This window comes from Lynx rufus, unplaced genomic scaffold (genome assembly GCF_022079265.1).
Source record: "Lynx rufus isolate CCGP_SWC_20201006 ecotype Redwood Valley unplaced genomic scaffold, mLynRuf1.p SCAF_6, whole genome shotgun sequence".
In the NCBI taxonomy this organism is placed as follows: Eukaryota; Metazoa; Chordata; class Mammalia; order Carnivora; family Felidae; genus Lynx; species Lynx rufus.
Genome location: NW_025814878.1, coordinates 53,622,979 through 53,637,666, shown reverse-complemented (window position 1 = coordinate 53,637,666; position 14,688 = coordinate 53,622,979). Strand labels below are relative to the sequence as shown.

The window sequence follows — 14,688 nt, the reverse complement described above, 5'->3', positions numbered from 1 at the left end:
GGAGATAGGCATTGAGGAGGGCACCTGTTGGGATGAGTACCGGGTGTTGTATGGAAACCAATTTGATAATAAATTTCATATTAAAAAATATCTAAGTACAGAAGATCGCTAGTTAGGTTAAATTTATTAGCACTCAATATGCTATCTGGGCTGGAAATACAAACACAGAAGTATGAGCACATAGATGGTAGAAAAACAAAAGGGCGTATAGAATTGCCTGTTGATGGCACATTGAGAAAGAAGAAAAATAGATCAGAAATAGACTCTTGAGAGACACCAATCCAATCTTTAGGGATAGACTAAGGAAAGAAAGCCAATAACAGGAATCAATAAAGAAACAAAGGCTCCTGGGTGGCTCAGCTGGTTGAGCTTCTGACTTAATTTCCACTCAGCTTGTGATCCCAGGGTCATGGGATTGAGCCCCACACTGGGCTACGGGTTCAGCCTGTTTGAGACTCTCTCTCTCTCTTTCTCTTTCTCTCTTTCTCTCTCTCCTCCTGTCCCTCTCCCCTACTCCCATTCTCTCTCTCTAAAATAGAAAACCAAACAAAAACCAAAGAGTAACTACCCTTTCCATTTCTTTAGCTGCACACAAACCATCCATCAGATGTTGTGGTTTCTTCTGACCAATGTCACAAGTATATTGCTTCTTTCAGGAACTAGTAATATCTGTAGCTATATGTACATCAGCTAACCACAAGGTCTTGTCACCAGTAGTGATTAGCTCCTTTTCATTTCTTCAATCCCAAACTCTACCTCATGTTCACTTCCTGCCTTCTCTGGAAAAACTCATGCTGTTGTTTTATCCTACACACTCTACTATTTATAATTTCCACTATATATGGCAGAATTTATTGTCACTACCTAAAAGAGAAATTGGCAACAATTACAAAACAGAATACTTGCTAGTCTTAGTAAATGTGATATTGAACTCACCTTGTTTTACTAAATGGGAATGGTCGAGACAGTCTTTCATAAGAAGAAAGCATACATCTTTGGGAATTAAGATAGGCAGGAGGAATGTAACAGAATAGCACACATATATTTCAGGTGTCAGACAAAAATCAATGAGGTCACCAGCTCAGAGACATAAGGACATGGCCCCTTTCAGTTGTATAATTTCAGAGCAAAATGTTCAAATCAATAACTGATGTCACTGGAGTTAGTGCGATCTTTTCTAATGTATGATATAAACATTGTTTTAAATAGGTGGAAAAACATTATTGATCAAATATTAGTTCAAATATTCTATACATTAGAATCCCCAAAATATTGTATCTATATCATTTAATAGCAAAATCTATTGAATATATTAATTTATCTAAGAGAAATTATCAAAGTCATTCCTGTTCACCAGTCACTAAAGACAAAAAAAACTCAATTCCTAATTCCTTTCATTATATAACTGTATGTCTAGATGTACAGACAAGCTAATGCAATACCATGCATGCTATGTTTCATGTATAGGACAGAATGCTGATATAGCACATAGAAAAATGTGAATACTATTTCTTAATTTAAAAAAGGAGATATTCTATTTGAAGCTTAAAACTAGAAGTACCTAATCATAGGGTAGGGTCCATGTCGTCTGCATCAATACACCTTGCTCACTTACTGTTCCTTTCAATGTCTCTATCATTCATACTATAACTTAGACCCTCACGTGTATATCTTGATTTTGTATGTAGGGTTGATGGATTTCTAGTAGTAAGATTATATTTAAGTATTTTTTTAATTTTCTATCAACAGTTAATTGAGACTTAGTCTGTACAGGAAGTCACTGAATACATATTACATTTATTGGGAAAGTTCAGTAGGATCTCGAGGAGGCAGAATTATATTCATTTTGCCCACTTCATTTGGGAGACTCCAGGGAAGAAACTGAGAGTTTCCATATAACGAAAATTGAACCTCAGATACAGAATATATTCAAAGACCATAAAATTCAAATAAAAAACAAAACAAAATAAAATAAAATAATAAAAAAGGCAAAAGAAGGCACAACGCAACCTGAGGAAATCCCTAATTTGCACTGGGTCATTTTCTCAGTCTCTTTCAGCCAAATATTTGCTCTCATTTTTCTTTTCTCACATAAGAGGAAATAAATTTAAAAAGTTAGTTCCTCAAAGATTCTCATATTTGCTTTTCCTTTATTTCAACTTAATTATTTCCTCCTTGTTATTTTTTTTAAGTTTATTTATTTTGAGAGAGAGAGAAAGAGAGAGAGAGGAGGGGCAGAGAGAGAGAAGGAGAAAGAGAGAAACCCAAGCAGGATGCAGAGCTCAAACTCAAGAACCATGAGATCATGCCCTGAGCCAAAGTCGGAGGCTTAACACATTGAGCCACCCAGGTGCTCTTTCTCTTTGTTTTCTTGATTTTTTTTAAATATCAAGAGAGCTTGTATAATATACTTTATATCAGGACAACCATTGCCTACAAGTAATGCTATCCTGATCTTCATTTTCTCTACTCTTCACAGACTGGTCTCACAATAGAGGTAGAAGTATGGAAATAAATCCTTTTAGAAATGTCTTTGACCCAGGCAGAAGTTCATCATACCAGATTAGCTGTATGAGGCTGCCACATTACTGTTTTATATGTTAATAATGAGTTCTTACTAAAGTCAAAGAATGATTGGTACATCAAAACCAATAGCAGAAATGAAAATTAATTGATGATTTATATTTATTTTTAGTTATAAAACCACATCATATTTAAAAAACTTAGTTGTTTCATGAATATACAAATATACTCATTTCACCAAGTGAATGTAGGATCTATGTTAGATTTTATGAAAATTGTTGCATATTGGAATCACCTGGAGAGCCTTAAGTAATGATGATCCCTGGGCCTCACCTATACTCTGATTAAATTGATCTTAACTAATTTATATTAATTTTCAAAATCTCTTAAAGCTATTTAGCAAAGATTGAGAAACACTGATCAAAATCATGTAAAACACATCTGACTAAGCTATGTATATAAAGATACATAAATTAAAGAAGTATGGGAAAGTTCACTATAATTCTATTTTATGGTGATGTTTTGCCAGAAACTTATACATCTCCAAGTCCTGTCTTCAACAATTCAACCTATTTCTCAAGGTACTAAAGAAACTCATATGCACTGGAGAAGACAACAAAAATTTACCCTTTATTATTATCCGGGGTTTTAGAAAACTAAGCCAAATTAAGTGAGAAAAACTAAAAAATGACAAGAAGAAAACAATAAAATTCCAAACTGAAAAATACAGAAAAACATAAAGGACATTAAAATCAGGTTATTTAAAAAGATCAACGAATTTGACAACAAGAAAGAATGAAAGAAAGAATATAACTAATTATATAGACAAAAGATTGTAAGTACAGATTATGAAAAACTCCATGCTTATAAATTCAACAAATTTGCTTAAATCAACTTACTTTCCTCCAAATCACAGCTAAGATAAAATATTAACACATACACACACACACACACGCACACACACACACACACACACCTATATATCATGAAGAAATTTAGTTGAGTTAAAAATATTTTGTAAAACAAATATCTGGCCAATAATGCTTTCAATGGCAAATTCTGATGAACTTAATTTTTTTGTTTCCATCAGTTAAGCATCCAACTCATGATTTTGGCTCAGGTCATGATCTCATGGTTCCTGGTTCAACCCTCCACTGTTAGCACAGAGCCTGCTTGGGATTCTCTTTCCCTCTTTCTTTGGTCCTCCCCAGCTCATGGGCGCACTCTCTCTCTCAAAATAAAAAAAAAAAAAAAAGATTGAATATTTGTATACATTACAAAATAATCACCACAATAAGTCCTGTTAACATCTGTAACCATACATGCAAAAAAAATGTTTTTCTTGTGTGAGAACTTGTAGGATATACTCTCTTACTAACTTTCAAATGTGCAACATGGTATATTATTAACTTAGTTAGCATGCTGTATATTACATCTCCATTACTTATTTTATAACTGAAAATTTGTACCTTTTGGCCACCTTCAACATTTCAGCCTCTCTTTTATATCCCTCACCTCACTCACCCCTCATCCCCTACCTCTGGCAACCACCAATCTACTCTCCCATTTATGAGCTTGTTTTTTGTTTTTAGATTCCACAAATACATGAGATCATGTGATGTTTGCCTTTCTCTTATTCACTTATTTCTCGTAGTATAATGACCTCAAGGTCCATCTATGCTGTTGCAAATAGAAAAATTTTATTCTTTTTGTGGCTGAATAATATTCCATTATACATGTATATATACCACAGTTTCTTTATCCATTTATCTATCCATGGACACTTGGGCTGTTTCCATATCTTAGCTACTATAAGTAATGCAAAGATCATGAAAGTACATACATATTTTCAACTTATTGTTTTCATTTTCTTTAGATAAATAACCAGAGGTGCAATGCCATGTTGTGTGCAACAGAGAGTTATTCTTAAATTTAAAATCAGTTTGTGGATACATCATAGACTCTAAGACCATAGCATGAGCTTTAAGACATTAGATGACTAGGGCGCTTGGAGATTCTCAAGATAAATGCTTATTTTCCAAATATCAGATAATACATTTGAGTGACTCAACACCAATTTATTGTACAACAGAAATGGTGTCTTTTGGTATAGCTCAGGCAATTATAAAGGGCAAAATTATATTATACAAATAGGTGTCCTAGACCCACCTGTTACCTCTCGCTATTGCATTGGTGTTGATCCCTCTCACTTTACAGATAGCTGCCTAAGACCAGATAGATATCAAAGAAAGAAAAATACTAGTTTCCATTTAATGGCTAGGTTAGCTCACTATATTTGTGTGAGCTAAGTACAGAGTGTTTCAACATTACCAGCCTAGAACCAAGGAATGGGAGTATTGATAGCTCCTCCCAGAAACACTCTGGGGAATTTAGCACCCACATTTCTAACTCTATTAAAAATTTCTTTTTTATTTGATTTCTTGGTTTTGACTTCCTGGGGGAGAGCTTTTTTACCTGGAAATATAGTAAGGGTTCAAGTAAAGCTGTATCTGTTGTCTGGTCACTTTGGGTTGTTTGTGGCGGACAAAAAAAGTTGTTCTTACATTAGTAGGGATAGTTGACTTTAATGATCATCATGAAATACAGCTGCTGCCATAAAATCAAGACAAGGAAGAATATGGCTACAACTCAGGAGATTTACTGATGTGCTTGTCTATGCTTTCATATACGGAGATAACATAAAGAGAGAATCATAGGAAAAATGAACTGACAATAGCACAGTTATCTTGGAGATAAAGTCAAGAATTGAATATTCTACTTCATTCCCACTAAGAATTTCAATTTAATCTTTACACATTAAAAACTAAAATGGAATGCCTTGAGGGTAAATAAAAATTACTGAGGCAGAGATATAAGGTATTTGAAGATTATTTCAGGATTGGGGATTATTGCGTACACACAGAAGAAAAATCTGAAGCAAAATCAATAGTCCATTTGAACGTAGCATAAATAATTTAAACAAATTTAAAATGAATCGGCAAATTAAACAGATTCAGTTTTCCAGATGGTCAACAAACTAAAGCAGCACTCTCCACGTTGTACAGCTTTTTTTAGGTACAAATGTGATTAATATATATATAAAGCCAAGTCAGTTAGGCTTCATTCAATTATTAGCTTTTGTCAGATACAGTGAAAAAGATTTTCCTTAGAACAACATTTAAAAATGTTAAGTCTCTTAGATTACTTTGTTTCTAAAAGATACAAGTATAAATTTATGCTCTAACATGTAAATTGTGTGGAAGTTAGCACTCCATCCTTACAACAAGATCAAGCTAAACAAAAAACCCTTTTATAGATCCAACAGAGAAATGAGGTCACAGGGCAAGCTGCTGCAACCAAAACTGGAGAGAAGGGCAGGTGTAGAGAATCACAGAGAATAACAACTTACCAGGAGCAAAAGCCCGTAAGGAGTATCTTGAGAGTTAAAATCTTTTGGAATCCCAGTGTTAGGAGGGCCCCCACACCTTCACCTGGAGCTTCACCTCCAGGATTCGCACTAGCTTCTCACTGTGAAGAATGAAGAAAAAATCCCTTAGTGCTTCCTAAATACTGTCTTGATTACTGTAGCTTTATTTGAAAAATAAATTTTGAATCTGAGATTCAAAATTTATTCTTCTTTTTGAAAAATGGTTATGACTATGGAAAAATGTAAATGGAAATTCAACATTTGATTTTCCATATACATATTAGAATCAACTTACAAATACATCCAAAACATATGGTGAGATTTTGATTGGAATTCCATTGGATCTACAGATCAAAATGAGGGAGATTAACACACTAGCAATATTGAATCTTTGAATCTGCCAACAAAGTTTTTTCCTCTTTACCTAGGTGTTCTATGATTTCATTTTTAATACTTGAAATTTTAATTTTTTCCAATTTTATTGAGATATAACATTGTATAAAGTTTAAAGTGTACAACAAGATGATTTGATATATTGCAAAATGGTTACCACAATAAGTTTAGTTAACATTAATTACTTCAAACACTTATAATTTTTTTCTTGTGATGAAGATTTTTAAGATATACTCTTTAGCAATTTTTCAATATACAATATTGTTACCTGTGTGGAATATGCTTAGGAATCCTCTGGGCTTACACCAATGGGTTAACAAGGCATAAAGAAGTACAAAGCCATAGAATGCTCACACCTGAGTTTGAGTAAACAAGACCAGGACCCCAGAATAGGGAGGGGGTGCAAAGGCACCTAGAATAGAGAGGGGGCTTAGGCTTCCAATACAAAGGTATATGAGGTAAGCAAGATTAGGCATTCAGGGCGAAAACGCCCCCCAATTTAGTACTATAGCAGAAAGCTGCTTTCACAGGAAGGAAGGACCAAGTTAAGTAAGCAGGTAAATAGGGCTATAGACCACTACACTGAGCTGCAGGTGAAGCTGCCCAGAGTGGAGATGATTAACAAAAGAAAAAGGTGCCTTGTTAACCCTGAGGTCACTTGTCCTACCTATCTCATCCCTAGGTTAGCTAAGATAAAGAGAGGTGCTGTCTCATGTCCACTGTAAACAACCTTCTGCCGACTGCCCGGCACCAGGATTTTGTTTTGTATTAATCTAAACCCCTAACCCCAAATATCTTCAAGACCCCCTTTTCCTCATGTCCCCAAGTTAATGTTCACAGAGCCATTGTCTCTTTGTGCAGTCCATCGCCATGTTTGTAAGCCTTCTGATTCTAATAAAAACGGGGCAAGGACTCTTATTTGGGGCTCTTGTCTTTTCCCAGACATTAGCTATCTCTCACTTTTCATCCTGCGTCCTGCTCTCTTGCTGGCCAAGAGATATCTTTAGACTTAAAATCTATGACAGTTACCTATAATTTTCATATTGTACATTATATTCCCAAAATGTATTAATCTTACTGAAAGTTGTAACTTTTGACCACTTCACTCAATTCCCCTACCCTCCATGTTCCACTTTTGGCAACCACCATCCTGACCTTTGTTTCTGATTTTTTTTTACATTCCACATACAAGTGAGATCATTTGTCTTTCTCTGTCTGACTTATTTCATTTAGCTTGATGTTTTCAAGGTCCATCCATATTGTCAAAATGGTAGAATTTCCTTTTTTTAAATGGTTGAATAGTATACACATATAAATATATATCATATATGATACACAATATTTTGTAACACATTCTTTATCCATTCATCTGTTGATTAATTTAATGTTTGTTCTATGCTTTGCTTTTTTTTTTTTTTTTTTTTACCAAAAGAGTGCTGGCAATACTTCTACAGATCTCTACAATCATGGTGGCAGATGAAAGTCTATATATACATCTTAATTAGTTTTTGTATTAAGACTGAAACATTGATGTAGCTCATCAGTTATATGTAACTGGACTCAATGAACAATGCTTATTACAGCAATTTTTTCCTTTTGTATGTCATTTCTTTCATGGGCTTTACTTACATTGTTGTAAAATCTTGTGGTTTGTGAAACAGGAAAAGAAATCTTAAAATATTCCTATACAGTAGGAGTAGTGTCATTTTTAGATGAAGAAATCAATGCTCAAGGAGGAAAAACTTTTGACAGCTTATAAAAAATGTGTATTGAAATTTATGAATAAACTGCTTCAAAATCTGTTTTTATCCATACTTATTCTATGCCTTATGTAATAGTGCCCTATAAACATTATAATAAAAATGAAAATTGAATTACAACAGTAAATTTAAAAAATTTATTAATATACAATTAACAATAAGACTATGTCCATATTATGAGTCATTTGGGGATATGCAGTTCTTAATGGATGAGAAATGGTTTAATCTATATATCAGAACACCATTCTGTATATCATGAATATTGATCTCCAACATAATACATTTATATCAATTTCTATCAATGTGAATTATTTTATCACTGACAAATGACAGTCTATCTAGGGAATTAGTATTTAGGAGATAAAGATATAACTTTTTTAACCTTGCCTTCTTACTAGGAAAAGTAAAAATTAAAGTAAACTGTAATATTAAATGCTTTAGTGTTGAATAAATTTACTACTACAAAAAAGTAAAAATATTTTCCTAGAATTTTATTCTAAATATCCTTCTAAATTAAAAATATATTACTGTGCTAGATATCAAGCCCAGTCCCCAAGAAAAGCACTTAACAGTTTCACATTTCACTGACTAGTGTTTTATATAGTTGCTTTAAATCATACATAGCAGGGTATTTGGCATTACACAATTTTACCTTGGCTTGAGAATTAACCAACAGCTGAGAACTTTACCTGTAATCTCACTCAATATGATTTTAATGGACTAGCTCATGGTGGGAAAATGCCATCACAATTAAAATTAATCTTTTAGGTTTATGAATCCTTATAGAAACTGACTCAAGGAGGATATCAACTGAGGTTACAAAGAATACTTCAAACTTGAAATTGTCCAAAATACTCTGAATATGTGGCATCTTTTATGAACTAGTGTATCATATTTTCTCTCAATACATAATAATCTTCCACTAAATATTATGTCTGTTTTAACAAGTGCTGTGGGCCAAAGGTTAATGCTCTTCCCTTGAAGAGAGTTATTTGTACTTTAAGGCTTTACTTCTAATCCTTTGACTTTGCAAGATATTGCCACCATAGCATCAAACCAAACACAATGCCCTCTTTATGGAAGGTTTCTAGTATTAAAATCATTGAAGCAGATTCCAAACAATTTTTTCCTCACTGACATTTTGTTTTATTTTTATTAAAAAAAGTTTTTTTAATGTTTTATCTATTTTTAGAGAGATAGAGCATGACTGGGGTAGGGGCAGAGAGAGAGGGAGACACAGAATCTGAAGCAGGTTCCAGGCTATGAGCTGTCAGCACAGAGCCGACATGGGGCTCGAACCCACGAAACACGAGATCATGACCTGAGCTCAAGTCGGACGCTCAACCTGGCCCAAGCCTTGTATTAGGGATAAATTAAAGCAATAATAGCTGAACTTAGGAATTTGAATTCTGTGGATGTTTACCAAATTTTGTCTTTCATCACTTATGGTCCTTCCTCCGTATAGATACCTCTTATAAGTTCTGAGGAATTCAGAATTTAAAAAGCCACATTACATATAGCCATTTGCATTATTTTTAGGTAACGTTTGACATTCGGTAGTCTGATTCATAGAACAGGTTTCTTTGGAATATGTTTCCCAAATCATATATTTTCTTTAAATTCTTGTATTTATTTTCTTTTCATAGGTAAAATCGAAAGAAAATAAAGAAATTAATCATTCTCAGTTATAAGTGGTTAGTAATCAAATAAGGTGAAGTATTTAGGTGAAATGGCAGTGTTTGTGAGATAATATCCTATCTGGGGAGTAATGTAATGCCATTAGAATTTCCCGACTGTTTATCTCTGATTTCCAAGAGTACATGTAAAAATACTCTGAAAAATGTCTATATCATTACATTAGTGAAGCTTTGCTGAATAATATACCATAGTCTAATTTTGAAAGTAAAATATTATGATTCAAAATATTCTGAATTCATATTTTATTCATAGACATGACGGCACTATGAATTATTTATACATATCTGTTCAGATACATTTTTACTTTTTATTAACATACTCATAAAGTAGAAAGATTTCTCTCTTAAAAGAAGTTTTATCATATAAATGTGTAATGTCAAGGTATACACTTACTATTATAATTATAGTGAGGTTACTAAAGTAAAAATGTAGCCTTGAAAAAAATATTTTGAAATTATATACTTATGTAAAATTATTTAAGTGGTTGAAGAAGTTCTTCAATATTTAAATGATAATCAGTTTTGTTCATTAAATGAAATATTGCATACATATAAGTATATATATCATGAAAAATTCCATTGATATTATAGAATCAGAGTATAATGAGTAAAACTAAAGAAATACTCATAAATATGGGGTGCTTGGGTGGCTCAATCGGTTGAGCATCTGACTTTGGCTCAGGTCACGATCTCATGGTTCTTGAGTTTGAGCCCCACATTGGGTTCTGTGCAGACAGCTTAGAGCCTGGACCCTGCTTCAGATTCTGTGTGTGTGTGTCTCTATCTCTCTGTCCCTTCCCCTGCTCACTCTCTGTCTCCCTGTCTCTGTCTCTCTCTCAAAAATAAATAAACATTAAAAAAAAAAAAAAGAAGCATTATCTTTGGAGTCAGCGGACCTGGTTTGAGTACTACTTCCCCTGGAGTCTTTGCTGTTTTTACCTTGGGAAATTACTTAACCTCTAAGTCTTAGTTTCCTTATGCATGAAACGACAGAGATAATAGTATCTGTATCATAATTGTGATGGTTCAGTGGGAGTGCTCATTAAACCTTTAGCATGTGGGGCACCTGGATGGCTCAGTGGGTTAAGTGTACGACTTTGGCCCAGGTCATGATCTCATGGTTCCTGAGTTCCAGCTCTGCTTTGGGCTCTGTGCCAACAGCTCAGAGCCTGGACCCGGCTTTGGATCCTCTGTCTCCCTCCCTCTATGCCCTTCTTCGCCTCATGCTCTCTCTTTCTCTCTCAAAAATAAAAACATTAAAAAAAAAGAAATACTCATGAATAGTAAATGATATTGTAAATTCTTGGCAAACAATGTCAATAAAGTCACAAAAATGTTTTGGAATGAGCAGGATTTGAAATGATTCACAAATATGTATAATGATGTGCTTGTCTTGGACATTATTAAATGCCATCTTGTGTTGCATACATATGTACTACTTATTTATTAAAAATGTAAATTTATTTAAGCATTGTCAATATTGGGTAATATTTTATTATTTAGAGATGAATACATCTTTAACTTTTACTGTTTATTAAAATTTTGAGTCTAAATTACATAACAGAGGAGAACCATCAGATATATGCTGTATTTAAATTTTTTCATTAGAGAAAATTATGTTAATAAAATATGTATTTAAATAATACATTAAATAAATTAAACAAGTAAATATATAATTAAATGCATAATTAAATACATACATATTTAATAAATTAAATGTATGTATGTATTTAATTTAATTAATAAATAGTACCTCATCCTTTCTCAATTTTCTAAACTTGGTTGTTGGGGGAGTTCAGTGGAAGAAGAAACTACATTTTATCCTGTTAAACAAAATAAAATGTATAAAATAATACCATTTCTGTAAATGAATTTAAGACATTTGGTAGTTCAGTTCTATGACAAATATTAATTTACCAACTGTTTTATATAAGAAAGTCTCTTAACTATTCTATACATATTTCTTAACATTAAAACAAAAAGAAATTTGAATTTTCTACCATGATAAACATTGATATCTAAGAATAACTTTTTAAATTGTTACCCAAAATCTTTTTGTGTTCCTAAGTGTGTTAGTTTTATTATACCCAAAAATAAATTAAATCTGCATACCTAAAATAAGATTAAAGACAAAACGATACAGAATTCTTAAAATGTGGAGTTTTTGGGGCGCCTGGGTGGCGCAGTCGGTTAAGCGTCCGACTTCAGCCAGGTCACGATCTCGCGGTCCGTGACTTTGAGCCCCGCGTCGGGCTCTGGGCTGATGGCTCAGAGCCTGGAGGCTGTTTCCGATTCTGTGTCTCCCTCTCTCTCTGCCCCTCCCCCGTTCATGCTCTGTCTCTCTCTGTCCCAAAAATAAATAAACGTTGAAAAAAAAAAAAAAAGAATGTTAAAAAAATGTGGAGTTTTTAATTTTATAAAGTACCAAACATGCAAATTGCTGTCAACTGCCTTTTTATATAAGATCTGTAAAAATAGTTTTTATAATTAAAGCCAAAAGTCCTCCTCTCCAGAACACGGATAAAACACTAAATTAAGACATGATCACTGCATTTAAAATCTGATGAATCAAATTTACACTTAATCTCACTTAATCTTCACGCGGGGCTGCACGGAGCAAGCCAAGGGCAAGAAGGGCAAGAGGCCTGGAATTGTGTGGCCACTTAAATGAGTGAAAAGCATAAAGATAAGAAAGCCTGGGAGAAGGTGACAGAAAGGAACGGGTCCACACCCTGTGGTGCTGTCCTTGCCTGAGCATGTGGGCTGGCCTCGGTGCTGAGCGACTACACGGAGGAGGTGAAGTCCTTAGGCCTCGGTTAACACAACAGGGTACTTGAACACCTCCAGGGGGAATGAGATCTTGCACTTCACAGGCCGCGCAGGCGCACCGGTTCCCCGACGCTTGCGCAGGAGCACCGTGCTGCTAGCAACCTGTCTGCCTACCGCGCGAAGCTGGCCTGGAGGGATCAGAAGGACACCATCTCACCGTCCCTGCTCTTAACACTGCCGCCTTCTCCCATTTCCGGAATGAAGCCTTGCATCCGGTGTTCCTGAAGATGGCACGGGGCTGTTTCCCCACAGCCAGAGTCTGTGAGCGCCACGTCCCAGGGGCCTCAGCTCAGGCTCCCTGTCCCAAAGCAGTGTGGGGCCTGTGGAGGCCAACCGCCCTGGCCAGCCTCGCTGCAGACACCTGTGTCGCTCTAGTAGAAGACCAGTGTTCGCTGGTCAGCCAGGTCTTCGGGGTTGTTTACACGGAGTCCACCATAACTTTCTGGGCAGAGTACTGTTTTATTGGGCCTCGACACCCACCCACCGTCGGCCCCTTCCCAAACGACACTCTCCCACCAAAGTGGATGTCAAAGGTCCCTGTGAGGCTGGAACCAGCTCTTTCTCCTTCCCCGAGTGTACCCACGCAGGTTGCCTTTGGGCCTGGTCCTTGTGCAAGCAGGGGTCGCCTCCCGCCGTGACCATCCGTGAGCGCTCTGAGCACCGTGGCTGCTAAAGGGCTGCGCCGCTGGCATGCGAACTGGGTGCCGAGGCCCACGCCGCGGGAATTCCAGTTTGGCGCTGCGCTGCTTCACAAGGAGCGCGAAGGGCCTCAGTCCCCGAGCTCAACATGAGGCAGCTCTCCAGGAACAGCTGCAAGTTCGGGCTGCTTCCCCTGCAGCCCTTCATCCTTGGGGCCGACTACCTGCAGTCTGGGCATTTCCTGGAGACCATCTGGGCTAAGGACGGCTGCGGAATCGTCACGGTAAGAGCAAGGCTTGGGCGGCTCACATCCCCCACCTGCACACCCTTACTTGTCTTGCCTTCTTGGGTAGAGGCTCCCTGGACCTCTGTGCTTCTACTCTTTTCCTCTCCCTGGGTTCCGGCTGGGCGGGGGAATTGCGGGCATAGGTGGCCCTCTATTGTGAAGAAGCACGAATGTATTAAAAAACCGTATTATTAAGCAACATAAAATAGCTCACTTTATCATCATATTAGGCTGCACTATACAGATATTTTCATTTTCTGCCGCATTGACTGAAATGTTCTTTCTCCTGACACCTCTTTATAGAAATTCTTTCTTATTACATCCTACATAAAATATTTTGCAAACAGCAAGGCTACATTTTTAATCCATTAATTTGTTCAACAGGAATTAATTGAATGTAAGGATGGGTTCATTTAAAATAATTTTCTGATAGTCCCATAGATAATATCGCATAGATAATGTTGACTTTTTCATTGCCTAACAATTTAGATAGTGATTGTCAAAACTCTTTTTTTCCAAGCTAACTGACAGGAAGTCAGTAAGATTCATAAACTGTAGAATTTTTGATGAGATTAGGAAGGTGATGTTATAGTAAAAGCTTCTTGGGTACATAAAAAATATACTAGTTTAGACATTACATAAATTAATACATGAATAAGAGAAAGGTCCAAATCAGTTTTTTAAGTTTATTTATATATTTTGAGAGAGACAGACCTTGAGCAAAGGAGGGGCAGAGAGAGAGAGAGAGAGAGAGAGAGAGAGAGAGAGAGAGAGAAAGAGAGAGAATGAGAATCCCAAGCAGGCTTTGCAAGGTCAGTGCAGTCTGTCACATGGGGCTCAAACTCACAAAACCACGAGACCATGACCCGAGCCAAAACTAAGAGCTGGATGCTTAACCATCTGAACCACATAGGTACCCTCAAACCAGTCTTTTAATCATGAAATAGTCCACCGTACTATGTAACTAAACAGTTTATAATTGACTTCAGTCTATGATTGAGGCCAAAAGAAACTCACAGAATGGCGAAGGTATAAAGTTGATTTATTTCATTCACTGAGATTCCTTTCTAAATTAGAAAAATCGTGGTTATCATTAGCTAGGAGGAAAGGCTTTTTATGGACACTTTTATTAAA

General features: G+C 35.8%; 1 pseudogene; it reads left to right on the top strand.

Annotated features, from left to right (window-relative positions):
* LOC124529114 (cerebral cavernous malformations 2 protein-like) overlaps positions 1-13,267 on the top strand; it is a 164,927-nt pseudogene extending 151,660 nt beyond the window's left edge.
* The last annotated feature ends 1,421 nt before the right edge of the window (positions 13,268-14,688 follow it).